This window comes from Bubalus bubalis, chromosome 10 (genome assembly GCF_019923935.1).
Source record: "Bubalus bubalis isolate 160015118507 breed Murrah chromosome 10, NDDB_SH_1, whole genome shotgun sequence".
Classification (NCBI taxonomy): domain Eukaryota; kingdom Metazoa; phylum Chordata; class Mammalia; order Artiodactyla; family Bovidae; genus Bubalus; species Bubalus bubalis.
In genome coordinates this window covers 58,053,700-58,069,320 of record NC_059166.1, presented here as the reverse complement: position 1 = coordinate 58,069,320, position 15,621 = coordinate 58,053,700, and the positions used below count along the sequence as shown (strand labels likewise).

Below are 15,621 nucleotides of genomic sequence, written 5' to 3'. Positions count from 1 at the left end.
ATACTAAATTCTTTTTTCCCTGTTTTAGTTTCTATTGCTATTGCTATCCACTTTTCTTTTTAATGTCTGAAAGTGATACATTAGTTGCTTAGTAGTGTCTGACTCTTTGTAGCCTCATGAACTATAGCCTGCCAGACTCCTCTGTCCATAGGGTTTCCCAGGCAAGAATACTGGAGTGGGCAGCCATTCCCTCCTGCAGGAGATATTCCCAACCCAGGCATTGAACCCAGGTCTCCTACATTGCAGGCAGATTCTATACCACTTGAGCCACCAGCCCACACGTTTTATTTCACATAGTTTCTATTGCTGTTGCTATCCACTTTTCTTTTTAGTGTCTAATGCACCATTAATCCCTCTAAGTATATTTTCTTCTCAAACAATGTAATTTTTATCTTTAAAAGTTTCATTTAGTCTTTTCTGTATTTTCAATGTCTCTTAACATTTACAATATATGGACTACAGCTGTGACTGCTTTAGTGTCCTTTTCTGCTAATTCTAACATCTGTATCAGTTCTTGGTCAATTTTGATTGGTGTATTTTTCTTATTATGGGTCATATTTTCACGCTTCTTTACATGTCTAATAATTTTTATTGAATGCCAAATGACATGATGTCACCTTGCTGTGTAACTTTGTTTTGGGACACAGTTGTGTAGCTTAAACATAGTTTTTATTTTTTCCATTTTGCTTTTTCTTTTAGAAAAAAGAACTTTTTGACTGTGTTGTGCAGCAGGTGGGATCTTAGTCCTCTGGGATGGAACCCACACTCCCTGCGTTGGAAGCATGGAGTCTTAACCAGTGGACTGCCAAGTAAGTCCCTCCATTTTGCTTTTTAAAATTTTCTAAGCAAAACTTTTCTGAGTATTGTACCCCATGCTCCATGAATTATGAAATTGTCCAATCTTACTGAATCAAACAGGTACTATTGCATTTCCTATGTGAATTTCAAGTACTGTTCCCTGAAATCCTTTTGGATGATTCTTTTCCTGGTCTTGAGTAGTTTCCTTAATACTTCTGCTGATCAAACATCTATTGATTTAGTTAAAATATTTGCAGATATCTGGAGTTCTCTGTGTAGCTTCCTTCTGTGCTTTCCCTGGTTTTGCATAGTTTCCTTAATACTTGTGTGATCAAAAATATGCTATTTAGTTAAGATATCTGCAGATATCTGGAGTTTTCTGTGTAGCTTCCTTCTGTGCTTTGCCCTTCCTTCATCTCTATGGATACTCAGCTCTATCTTTTTCATCGGGGAGTGTGACTGGATTCCAGCTCCTTGCACTGTCTTGGGCATTTTCTCAAGGCAATAAGCTGTGAAAATAATTAATAATTGGGTTTATCTTGTTTTCTTTTTTCTCAGGGATCATTGTCCTTTGTTGTGTCATATCTGGTGCTTTGAATAAGGTTGTTTAATGTGGATTATTTTATTTTTTGATAGATTTGTGTGTATGTGTGTGTGTATATATTTGTGCAGTGGTAAAAAAGAAAAAAAAGAAAAAAAAAGAAATTAAATCCAGTCTCTGTTTCTCTATCATGTCAGAGCAGAGGTCAGTATATATAGTTTTATTTATGTGATAGGTTCTCACATTGGTTTTACTGGTCTACAGAAATGTGTAATTTTCTTTTTTCCATAGATACTGGCAGATTTTGTTTTAAAATGTAACAAATTATAGTTCTGCCAACACTATATAAAAGTACCTTTCCCTATATAAACTCAAAAGTCAGTTCTTTTTAAATGTTTCCAATCTGGTTACAAAGTTATCGATCATTTTTAATAATTTGTATTTCCTGTTATTGAATTTAAGCATGATTTTAAATGCTTGTTGGTCATTGGAATCTTCTCTGCTGTGAATTGCTGAGTTGTGTATTTTGCTCATTGTTTTGCTCTTGTGGGGGTGGCCATTTTCTTATCAATTTGTAAAACGCACATTCTGTCTTTTAATAATTCTGTGTGTAACTTGTGTTGTAAATATTTCTAATGTATTGTTTGTCTTCTAATATTTCTTTATTGGTTTTGTCTTATATCTAATTTTTAGTTAATTTTTAAGTTTTAATTATTTGATTAAAAATAGCATTTTTGTTTGTTTTGTTTGTTCTAATACAGCAAGGTTTTATAGTATCTGGTTAAGAAAGACAACCTTTTCCCTGCATTGCACAGGTAGCATTCTAGTATTCCTTACAAAGTAGAGGGTTATCTGGGCAGTAAACAAGGAAACTGAAACCAGAGCATCTATGTCCTTTCCATTTTTCTATAGATATGTTACTTGAATAATCATAGGCTAGTAGGAGACACAAGTGATGCAGGTTTGATCCCTGGGTAGGGAAGATCCCTGGAGTAGGAAATGGAAACCTGCTCCAACATTCTTACCTGGAAAATTCCATGGACAGAGGAGCCTGTTAGGCTACATCCATGGAGAAGCAAAAGTCAGACATGACTGAGCAACTGAATACATGCACTCACACTCACACACACACACACACACACACACACACACACACACATAATTAAAATAGACAATCACTTTCTGAGGGAGGAAGGAATAGAGAGAAGGGAGAGATAAACAGAAAATAGATACCTTTAAACCATGATTTTTTTGTCCAAAACATAAGTGGTTGTTATATCTAGATTATTTTGAGAACAAGTGATGCTGTTAACTGTCATCAGCAGATCCATCAAATGAGATTCAACACATTTCATAAAGTTTTGTCAATCAAAGTTTCTAAGCCAGCTGGTAATACTTCTACTTGAGAATGAAATTTGTGTATTTCAGTATATACCAAAAAAAAAATGTAAGCGTATATAGTATTAATGCCATGAACTCATTTAATAGCATCCTCTTGAACAACTCATTGGAAAAGACTCTGATGCTGGGAGGGATTGAGGGCAGGAGGAGAAGGGGATGGCAGAGGATGAGATGGCTGGATGGCATCACCGACTCGATGGACGTGAGTTTGAGTGAACTCTGGGAGTTGGTGATGGACAGGGAGGCCTGGCGTGCTGCAATTCATGGGGTTGCAAAGAGTCGGACACGACTGAGCAACTGAACTGAACTTAACATTTCATCATGGTACAAGGTGGTACCAGACTGATGTGAAACGAGTTTTGAGACCATGATGCCTACCTGTAGTTTATTTCACTTTCATCTGAAGGAGAGTATGCATTTCAGAGATGAATCCTATAATCATAGCTCTCTTGCATCTCTAACTGAATAATCATACATTATTCCATGATAAGAAGACCTCATCTTTTATTTTAGCTTTAATTCCATAGAAGTTTGAAACTTTAAAATTGTTCATTTTTCTTTATTGTACTTTTGAAGCTGTCCAAATTTCACTGAGTGGTATTCTTTCCTTTCCATCATAAAGGATCTGTTGAAGAAAGTAGACATTCAATTAACGACTCACCTGACACCATAGCTTCCTCTGCAGAATGATATCTTATCTTTGAGATACACTGAAGCTTGACTCTCATGACATTTCACTATCAAACATTCAGGTAAATTGCTTAAGGACATTAATTTCTCTGCCAGTCTCTCAAAGCAGTGCTTCAGAAATGTACAGCAAATGTTACAAAATGACCTGAATTCATTGTCATAATATATAAATGTGATTATTCAGTGTGGTATACTGTCTTAACCTCTTATATAGTAGTGACATTTATATGTGATGTCTTTTTGTAAAGTGTTCACTTTATGCCATATTAGAGAAAAAAAATATATAAGGGCAGTTAGAAGCTACAGAAGCAAGTAGATTTTTCAGCTTTCACCATGTAAAATATTTTTCTAGGATGTATATTATAATGTTTAGTATTGTGTTTTAAAAAATAGAATTATTTACAAATATGGCTCCATAAATCCCATGCATTGTCTATCCTTATTATTCTAACTTTACTAATAGTCATAACAATTTTGTGTGTTTATTCTAATTTCTTCAAATATACTGTTACTCAAAACTTACCTTGTAATTTTTATGTGTTTGTATCCTCAATGACTTGTGTGCAGCTGAATATGTAGTAGTCAAAAACACATTGACTTTTTTTTAAACAATTTAGAAGTATATATTGAATAGCCTACATGTGACATAAATATTAGAGAAATAAATTAATACATATTCTCAAAGAACATATATTCAATAAGAAGACAGAAACATACAGCATAACCATACATATACATTTATACAAAAACAAAGCAGAAATTAGAAGAAACCATCCAGAAAGAGCTAAAAAAAAACAAAAAACCCACCAAAATTGTTATGAGAATTTAGAAGAGGGTTTGGAAACTAGCAAAATTCATTAAAAAGATATTGCCACAAAGTAGAGACATAATAAAATGAATGTAAAATATTGAAAGGTGCAATTATTTCTATGAAGTAAGACCAGAAAACACATATACAAAAATTCTTAAATAGTGTGGCCAAATTTTAAGATGGTAAACAGAAACATGCAGAGCTCAGGAGATAAACAGAAGAAAAAGACAAAATCATTTGAGGAATGAAGACTAAATTCCAAGGGGCACAAAGGAGAATAGATTCCATAAAATCAGTAACAAAAATAAATGATAGAATTGAAAGAAATTAATAAAGGTGTTATTTAAAGAAGTTGAGACAAAAAGTAGATATAGAAGACAGTCAAGTGGGATTCAGTGTATGTACAATTTGATCTTTTGTGCCAAAAATAGAAAAATAATGTTGTAGGAATTCAGGATGTAAATGCTTATATATTTCAGAGGCTTTCTCCACACCACACCTGCATCATTATTTTTTTTCCTCTTGAAGTTTGTTCATTAACAGATTTTAATTAAATTTTGCACTTTCTGTTTTTTTTTTCCCCATCATTGAATCAGCCAGATTGAATAAAAGTGGATAGATGTTGCAGTTTTTTTATATTAAATAATATGGGCTCATTATTTTGTGACTCCAGACTGTCAGGTACAGAATTTATTAATGCCTCTCTGTAACTTAAATTGTTTTGCATGTTATCTATCCAGCAAAATCTTCCATAACTTCCCAAGTTTAGGGTAAGTCCTGAATGATACTAGAATGTATCTAAAACTCTTTGAATATGCCTTTTTCATTCCCTGTTGCCCATCCCCACAATGTCCTTTCGGCCTGCAGTACCTTCCACCATTGCTCACATGCAAAGTTTATGCTGAAGCCAATAGCTCTAGATGTTTTTCCTTCATAGGAAAGGTATATTGGATTATTCTTCTTTCTGCTCCTCTCATGCTTTTTGTATTCATCCATCAGAGCTATTGCCATGTTGAGTTATAATTGTTTCCTTATATGCTTCTTGACCACAGGATTTTAAACTCTTCAACAATGTGAATGTTCATGATGTAAATGTCATAATCTTTATAAAGTCTTTATAATATTTATAAAGTCATTATTTTAGACATTGCTTGCAACCTACTGCTCAGTAAATGGTCAGTGATTTTTATTTATTTAACTTACTTTCAATAAAACTAAACTCTTTTAGCATTTTCTCAACAAGGAAGTCCCAGTAAAGTTGTGTGTTCTTAATTTTTAAAAATTTTCAAGTCCTTGGGACCTGTTACATTATACTCTATAGTCCTCTGAGAATCTTTATCTCAGTGTCCTTTCTGTTACAATGGGTGTATGAGTTAGGTGCCTTATCTTTACTTTTTCTTTTTTTTTTTTTAATTTCCTATCTCTCTTTCTGGACAGCCTGAGCAAGCTACCTCATCTCCCTGTGCTTTACTTTTGGCATCTGTAAAACAGGGATAATAATAACATCTACATATAGAGTTGTTTTGAAGATTAAACAAAGTTATATATGTAAAGTATTTAAAACAATATATAAAATATATGTCCTTAAAATGGTTCCTATCCCTATAATTGCTGCTTCCAGCTGTTTCTACTACTTTTACTCATTTTTGACCTGGTACAGTGCATAAGTGGAAAAAAGACTTTGCACTACCTCTTGGGAAAACCAGCCTATCTTTATGTGCAATTCCTCTAAGTGATGGCTTCTCAGGTGCAATGAATTTTTCAGTCTGCCTACAACAGTCATGGGTTGTTTAAAGCCTTACTGCCAATGATTAGGGCTATTCTCCAGAAACAATATTGACTATGATTCTTCCAGAAGCAATGGGGATTGACAGTTTACAACTAATTGTATTTAATAAGAGCTCCATTTTAAGAGGGAAAATAAATCAGGAATCATTAAATTATCATTACTAATACTATTGCTTGGTGGTCAACACCTGTGCTATGGGCATGTCTGTGATCTAGGAACCAAAAGCTGTATATTAAATTACTGTTACCATTATAAATCCTCCTGAGGAAATAAACAGTTCTGATTCTGCTGAGAAATATGCATTTACAGTTAGGTAGTTAAAGTTGAGATGAAGAGAGGTAATATGGCTCATCTACAAAATGTGGAAGAACATGTATGTCACAATTAAACACAACTTATAAATACCTCAATGCAAACAAATCTTACTGATGACATGACTTCAATATCTCAGCTTCTTTGGCTTTTTATACCAGATCTTTTCCTTAAAACTGTATGGCAGTTTGGGTGTACTTGTGACATGTACAATGAGAACATTAGGACAATTTTTTTTCAATTTTGCAGTTTATTGGAAATGCAAAAAGAGTCACATTTAATCAGTAATTATTGAATTTTTTTTCCTCAGACTTTCATTAGGATGAAAAATCTCAGATATTAACATTATATCAGTTGATTCAGTGGAATGCATCTTTTGATACAGAGAATACATCTATACTTATCAATAAATTGACTGGGCAATTGAATAGTCTATTATGGTAATGAATGCTATCAAAAGAAGTTAGGAAAAACTATATTGACACAGTATTTATATGAAGATAAATATTTTGTGAAAAATAATGCACAATGATTTCTTAATTTACATTATGTATTTCTTGATCATTTCCAATGTAATAGCATTTAAAACACTACAAGTTTTGTCAACAACACAGATAACAAAATCTTTGTGCTCACAGACCTTACATTCCAGTGCAAACATAATTGTGTTAGAAATGTATGTTATCACTTAACATTAAAATTATTTATGAAGGACTATTGTCGATTGACTTCCCTGGTGGCCCAGATGGTAAAGCGTCTGCCTATAATGCAGGAGACCTGAGTTCCATCCCTGGGTCAGGAAGATCCCCTGGAGAAGGAAATGGCAACCCACTCCAGTACTCTTGCCTGGAAAATCCCATGGATGGAGCATCCTGGTGGGCTACAGTCCATGGGGTCGCGAAGAGTTGGACACGACTGAGTCACTTTACTTACTATTGTCAATTACCTTTTCAGATGAAATATTTTAGCAGGTAAACAAAGTCAGGGTTTGCTTTATATCTACTTCTACAGATATTTAATTAAACAATTTTCCACCAAACTAAACCATTTTACCAATTAAATTCCTAGAGTGGGAACTTTCAGCATAAAGAGGCTTCACATTATGAGCCTTTGCCTTGGCTTTTTGCTTTTGTCTATAGTTTCTCTCTAAATATTTTAATAGACTAGTCTCTCATTTCAGTGAAGTTTTCGTTGAAATTCCCTCTGAGGGAATGACTGTCACCCTTTCTAATAGAGTATCTCCATACTGTCTCTCTTTACCCATTTTACTTTTTTTGTGTGTGCTTATTACTAACTGATCTACTACCTGTGTTTTTTTTCTTATTGTGTCCTTTACCATGCAGAATGCTTCATGATAATGGTGAATTTTTTTCAATCACGGCCGTACCCCTGTCTCTGTAATAGTGATAGGAATATGGTAAACTTTCAGTAGATATTTAACAGTGTGGTAAATCATGATGTATATAAATGAAATTTCAAACTAATTCTGTATAAAAGGAATTCATATCAAACAGTTACCTGAAATGAGAAGGAGTTTATTTTATTCTTTCTGGCATACAATGATCTTTACTATAAAAGAAGATTGGGTGGCTTTTTGGCTGTAACTTAAACTATAAATACTGTTTCTAATCATTTCAGTTTGGCTTCTTTTTTAACCTTTTAAACATCACACACAAGTAACCTCATTTAAACAGTCTACTTTTAAGACAGATTAAAAAAAAATACTGGTTTTCTTTCACTATGCAGTTTTACACAGAATTCAATCAGTTTGAGAATCTTACGTGTCTTTTACAAAAGAGCTTTTACTGTATTATAAAACTAATTATTAGAAAAAATTTAAATACAATTTTTCTAGAGAGCTGAATAATCTCATTTCTTTAAATTTCAGATTTTCCTTAAGTAATTATTCTAAAAGAATTTTCATTTTACCAGGAATATTATGTAAGCAATATAATTTGATCAGAAAGCTACCTGAGCAATTAATGTTTTTCATAATGTGGGTCTACTTCAGCATAGTCATGCAAATGGAAGCAATAAGAAATATTTAATAGAAACTGAAAGAAAAAGACCAGGAAAGTTTCATGTGGAGTCTGAACTCTGGTCTTTGTTGGTATTGTTTTGAGGCCTGTGCATTGCATTGCACATAATTGTTACTCAGTGAATTTTTATTTGATGAATAAAACATGTTTCCTAAATGGTGCATTATATAAAATCATTTTAAGTTTAGTTAGGCAGCAAAGTCTTAAAATACAAATTTCTAGAAAAAATTGTTTACTTTCTAGTGTTAATTTTTTAGTGATCTTAAAATCAGATAATTGAGTCTGTATAAGAGACATTATGTCATAGGCTAAGACCAAATGAAAAAGTGAAGTCACTCAGTTGTGTCCGACTCTTTGTGACCCAATGGACTATAGCCTGCCAGAGTCCTCCATCCATGGGATTTTCCAGGCAAGAATACTGGAGTGGGTTGCCATTTCCTTCTCTGGGGGATCTTCCCGACCCAGGGATCAAACCCAAGTCTCCCACATTGCAGGCAGACTCTTTACTGTCTAAGCCACCAGGGAATCCCGAAAAGAATGATCTGCCCTCCCTGAGGTTCGAACTCAGCACCTTCAGATTATGAGACTGAGGAGCTGCCTACTGCACTAAGAGGGCAGACCAAATAGCTGAACCCTATTATTTTATAGCTGAGAAACCACATTTAGAGGGAAAATAGTTCAACAGAAACAAAACCAAAATACTGCATTTAAGCACTGTTAGGTATTTTGCTATGCTATGCTAAGTCACTTCAGTCGTGTCCGACTCTGTGTGACCCCATAGACGGCAGCCACCAGATTCCCCCGTCCCTGGGATTCTCCAGGCAAGAACACTGGAGTGGGTTGCCATTTCCTTCTCCAATGCATGAAAGTGAAAAGTGAAAGTGAAGTCATTCAGTTGTGTCCAACTCTTAGTGACCCCATGGACTGCAGCCTACAAGGCTCCTCCATCCATGGGATTTTCCAGGCAAGAGTATTTTACAGCCTTCTTAATCAACAGATATTATTAATTTATATTTCACAAGAAAGTAGTGTTATCTGAATACTGAGATAATTCAAGGTGTCTCACCAAAAACCTTAAATTTATGTTTCAACATATTTTGAAAAGGTATACATTTAAGCAACAAAAATTAATTACTGTAAAGAGAACCATCTGAATCACATTGATTCTACTGATATCTACTCTTGATAGCACTCTTAAAATGTAGTTTGCCAAGATAATTAGCGGTCTCTTTGCTTTTCTTTCCCAACCATCTCTTTCTGTTTTTATTTTTAACTTAGGTTTTTGAATTTCTAAACATAGACCTATTGACAATATAAGAATTTCATGTTTATTGTCAAATAGTGTGACACTTTCCTTTATGTCATTTCCAGTAATAGAGAATTTCCCCTCATATTTAATCCTTAAAATTTATCCAACAACTAAGTGAAACACTAATGCAGTGGACATGACATGTCAGTCCCACAGTGACATGCCTGTCACATTAGCACAAGCATTGGCTAATAGAAGACAGGGAGTGGTTTATAGGAAGAATTGTTCCCAGGTTTTTAATTGCTTTGTGTGGTCAAATTACTACTGCTAGGAAAAAAAAAAAAAAGGGAATGCTCAGTTAACTAAAATGCTATAAAGAGATAAAATAGAGGAATGTAGTGGTGATGGAGGGAGGGAAATCAAGTTTTAATTGGTTTCCAGAGAAAGAATTTTTTTTAAGAAAACTGTCAAATAAAAAAAAAATTGCCACAGTGACAGATTTTATTATAGTACATAACTGTGCCAATCACATGTGATGGAGAACAATATTATGTATCTGCTAAAATCTGATGGGTAGCAGTTTATATCCTTGGAAACTTTAGTAAAATAGAAATGTATTTTCCTAGAGACCATGCTGAAAATGATTATTTTATTTCAAATGTTATGTTTGTAAACAGCCATTGTTTCTATTCAAAGAATGTGTTTGGAATATTCTAAATAAGTCATAAAATAAATAATTTTTATTGTCATTTTTAATTACTCAAGGGTTGGAAGATATTCCTTTGGACTTTAGGCAAATGGTGAATAATAATTATCTATGAGAGATGCCTATTTCTGAAGAGTCATTAAAACTTATAACTTATAGAATAATTGTTGAGGTAGAGGAATGTGTTGGAAATAATAGTAGATTGGAATAGATTAATGTCCTAATTCATCGTCCATGTGGCTAAGGACTAATAACTTATATAAGCATTAAAAAGAGAGTTGGACTAGATAAATTGCTAACATCCTATATGTCTTTAAAATATCATTATTCTCTAAAATATTTTTACATAATTAGAGACCAAATCAAGGTATATTCAAGATTTTTCTCCATACCATAGTCTCTTTAACCTTAACAATTTTTAGTATTATAATTAAACTTTTCCTATTTGTTTAAGTGTAAGCATGTATTTCTATATATTTTTTTAATTTTATTTTATTTTTAAACTTTACAATATTGTATTTCTATATTTTAGTACACCTCTATTAAATAGTAACTACATACACACACAAATATAAAATTCCGTGATTCTCAAAAGATTACACCATAAACTGAAGCACCTGTAAAAATTTGTTTCCTCAAATTAACCTATTCCTCTAATATTGAATTATTCCTTTACTGAGTTTGTATAAGTTGTATTATAAAGTTACAGTTGAGCTGCTAAAAATTATTATTCTATTTATTGGTAGATTAAAAGTTGTTATGCCTCTGCTTATAATTAGAATGGCAAGAAACTATTTGCTTCTTTTTGTGATTATTAAAGCATAATTTCCATAATCTGCAGATCTGTGTTTTAATCTCACTCTTTTTCTCTCACTTCTGCTCTCCCTACCCCACTCTTTTTTTCTTTCCTTGTCCTTTCTTTTCTTCCACTCTCCCTCTTTCATTTGTACTCACTGTCCTTCCCCTCTCTCTCTCTCTCATTTTCTATTTTTGTCCTTGATTCTTCTCTTCTTCACACATTCATTGAGTAGGTAATGTACTTAGACACGTGAAGAGATATATAAGTGAATCACTTTGATGTATACCTGAAGCTATCACAAGATTGTTAATCAACTATGCTGCTGCTGCTGCTAAGTCGCTTCAGTTGTGTCCGACTCTGTGCGACCCCATAGACGGCAGCCCACCAGGCTCCCCCGTCCCTGGGATTCTCCAGGCAAGAACACTGGAGTGGGTTGCCATTTCCTTCTCCAATGCATGAAAGTGAAAAGTCGAAGTGAAGTCGCTCAGTCGTGTCTGACTCCCAGCAACCACACAGACTGCAGCCCACCAGGCTCCTCCATCCATGGGATTTTCCAGGCAAGAGTACTGGAGTGGGGTGCCATCGCCTTCTCTGTAATCAACTATACTCCCATATAAATTAAAAATTTGAAAAGAATCTGTGAAGAGAAAATAGTCATGGCTTCAGGAGACCTAATGTTTAAGAAGCCCTGTAAGGCAGATGGCAGGTACTAGGGGAGTGTTCCATGTACTGGTTAAAAATACTGATGAGTTCAGAACTGTTGTTTCCTTTTACGTGTATGTGTGTGTGTGTACTAAGTTACTTCAGTCATGTCCAACCCTTTGCAACCCTATGGACGATAGCCCATCAGGCTCCTCTGTCCATGAGATTCTCCAGCAAGAATACTGGAGTGTGTTACCATGCTCTCCTCCAGGGGATCTTCCCGACCCAGAGATCAAACCCTTGTCTATTACATCTCCTGTATTGGCAGGCAGGTTCCTTACCACAAATGCCACAAGGGAAGCCTCTTTCTGTTTTATTAAGATTGTTTTTATTCCTATTTTTTTATATATAGGAATAAAAACAATCCTAATAAAACTTCATAGAGTTTCTTAAGGATAAGATGATATAATGCATAAAAGGAACTTAGAATATTGCCTGATTTACATGAATGCTTAGTAAATACTATTATTTACAATAATACAATATATGTATCATTTCAATACAATGTATCATTGTTGGTGTTAGTGGTAGTACCAATCACAGAAGTAATAAAGCATGATTTAATTCAGCAATCTCCTCGTTCTGGACATATAGTTTCTTTCTGAATATTATACTATAATAAGCAATTTTGTGATGAAATCCTTGAAGCTAACTCTTCTGCCCATAATTTATTGCATTCTTATTATAATCATAGTTTATATAATCATATACGGAATTCAGAATTTCTCATTCAATAGTTATACACTTTGAAAGTTTTTTAATATTGGTTTCACTAACTTGATGACCCAAAACTTATTATATTCCCCCAAAAAAAAAGTGAAAACTTTGAACACATATTGGTAATTTAGTTTCCATCTCACTTGTGACAATTTGTACTCAAATATGCAGCCCACTCCAGTGTTCTTGCCTGGAGAATCCCGGGGATGGGGGAGCCTGGTGGGCTGCCGTCTATGGGGTCGCACAGAGTCGGACACGACTGAAACGACTTAGCAGCAGCAGCATGTCCTGTGTGAGGGTATGCATCGTTGCACTCACCTCGCAGAACAGCTTCTTGATATAAGCTCTGAAATTTAGTTAATGAAAGGGCACATTGTTGATGTTTCATTTTGGATGTTTTTAATTACTTATGAGATTAAATATTTATCTGGTTTATTGACATTTTTCTGTCTACTTTTATAGATCAGTATTTCTTGTCTATTCATCTCCCCTGTTCTTCTGCAGTATTATGGACTTATTTATTCATGCATTTAAATAGTTTTTTCCGGACATCTCTAGAAAATTGGGGTGTTGAGAAAGAGTGGTTTCCCTGTGTGCTCAGTCTTACTGATTATTACCCTGGACATCTTATATATTTGTCATTTGTTTTAATGGTTGGATCTCCCACTTAATATTAGTGATAGACATGCTCCAGACATGTGTTTGACTTAGATGCAATAGATTTTTAGTATTAAGATACATGTTAACTATACAATACAGATACTTTGCTATTTTCAATAAGTTTTCTTTTAAATATGTGACAGTTAAAATTTATTTTTGAGTCACTTTTATGCATCGCTAAATTGTATTTTTAGCTTTTTGACCAATTGCTGAGGCAGATAAACATAATCTGTTTTTCTAACATTAAACCTTTTCATTTATGAAATAAAATATGTAGTAAAGGAGGCTTCTTCCCTTGTGGCCCAAATGGTGAAGAGTCTGCATACAATGCAGGAGACCTGGGTTCGATTCCTGAGTTGGAAAGATCCCCTGGAGGTGGGCATGGCAACCCTCTCCAGTATTCTTGCCTGGAAAATCCCATGGACAGAGAAGCCTGGTGGGCTACAGTCCCTGGCGTCACATAGAATCAGACATGACTGAGTGACTAACACACACATCTTTTTGCTCGAGTTGACATCTCTAGAAAACTTTCAAAGTGTATAGCTATTGAATGAGAAATTCTGGCAGTTATTCAAAGTTTTTTACATTTTAAAAACACGTTTATTCTTTTTTTGCATCATATATTTTCATTTCTTCCAAATTTAGTAGTTTGCTCCATCAATATATTTATTATATTGATTTATTATTACATTAATATTGCTATATTAATCATAGAATCACAGTAGTACTCATACTATTGCTTAATTTTATACTATTGTGATTGTTATTATTGTTTAGTTGCTAAGTCATGTCTGAGACTTTATGACCCCACGGCCTATAGCCTGCCAGGCTCCATAGGATTTCCCAGGCATGAATATTGGAATGGATTGCCAATTGTTATTATATTATTATACAACTGATGACTGTTTTTCTTTAAAACAACTCACTGTACAAATAAAAATATATATTTTAAAAAGGGAATTTTGTTACATTATCACAACTAATAATTACCTGGCATCACCATCTCTCATAGAATATTAACAGTAAAAATAAATGCAATGGAAACAAAACAGTGCTACAAATTTATAACAGTAAAATATCAACAATAAATCACTTTTACATAAAATACATACTAAAATATTTTTATTTGGTAGAAGAATAGAACTATTTATTTAAAAAAATTGGATTCAGGGTTGAATAGTTGAAAAATAAGCCATGGTTCAGCATCATTGTCAATTCTAGTTTAACTTGGTGACTATGTTAAGAATCACTGAGAAGTCTTAGTTGAAAAGAATAAAATATATTTAAAAATTTCATCAAAGGATGTAAGTTGATTTTTGTTATAAAACTCATACATACCTGAAAGAAAAAAAGGAGCATATAAAATGTAAGTATCTAAAGAAATGTCCAGAATCTGTTGTTCAGAATTTGGCAATATATTGGATAATACCCGTAAGAGAGACGTTTATCTTTCTGTTGCTTTACCCTATTATTTTCAGCATTTGTTTTGTGAAATAACATGTTAAAGTCCTTTTAGAAAGACTGTCAATTATTTTTTATGATATTAATAGTTTAAAGTGTTTTCTTCCAGATCAACACATAGTCACTATTTGAACATAAAGAAATTCAATATTTGTTAGTGTTTAAACAAGTTAATGAGGTCACTAGAATACTGCCTAGAGCCCTGGATGCACACTCAGATTATATCATGCATTCAAAGTTTATTATATTCCAACTCTGTACTAACAGCTTTGTATTGATTATTTTTCTGTTTTTCTGGTTGGTAGGTATTGGGATTTTACACATCTTTTTACAGTGGAGAAAATATGGTCTTAGAGACATTGAGAGAGATGACTGCATGGCACTAATGGGTGGGAGGTAGACCAGAACCTAGGCCTGTATAGTCTGGATCATGCTGGCAAACGTCCGCCTCCATTCCATTGCTTCAGTGGCAGTGTGAGTGGAACCATGAACTGTAGAGACGCCTCTGTCTTCTGGGAAAACAGCTCCTTGGACTGGATGGTAGGCTGCCCAGATGCCTGTGACTGCTTGTCTCAGAGGAGCCCTAGGGCTGGCTGTCACTCTTTGGAAAGCATTCATATAAGTGGATGTTATTTTAGTACATCAATATTTTTTATTATGAATTGAAATATTTATCAGTCAATCCAGAAAATACTTTGGCCTTGTGATACTTTTTAAAAAAATAAATGCTTTCTTATTTTCTCTGACATTATGTTTGTTCTTAGCTAAAGGGTCAAGATTATATCAAGATTGATATTAATATTGCTGACCTTGTGCAACGTTCTATTTGTGTGGTAAAGAAAATGCATTATAAATACTCTTAAGCCGTAATTATATTAGAGACTGTAATAGATTAGTAACTTAAAGGATATGAAACTAGATGCACAGTATAAATTTATTTGAAAAT

At 33.8% G+C, this 15,621-nt stretch overlaps 1 long non-coding RNA gene across 1 annotated transcript; it reads left to right on the top strand.

Moving 5' to 3' along the window:
• The first annotated feature begins 749 nt into the window (after positions 1–749).
• LOC123327711 lies at positions 750–15,421 on the top strand. Its single transcript, XR_006542391.1, has 3 exons — positions 750–809; positions 3,363–3,492; positions 14,981–15,421. It is a non-coding gene; the product is annotated as an uncharacterized LOC123327711 (long non-coding RNA).
• The last annotated feature ends 200 nt before the right edge of the window (positions 15,422–15,621 follow it).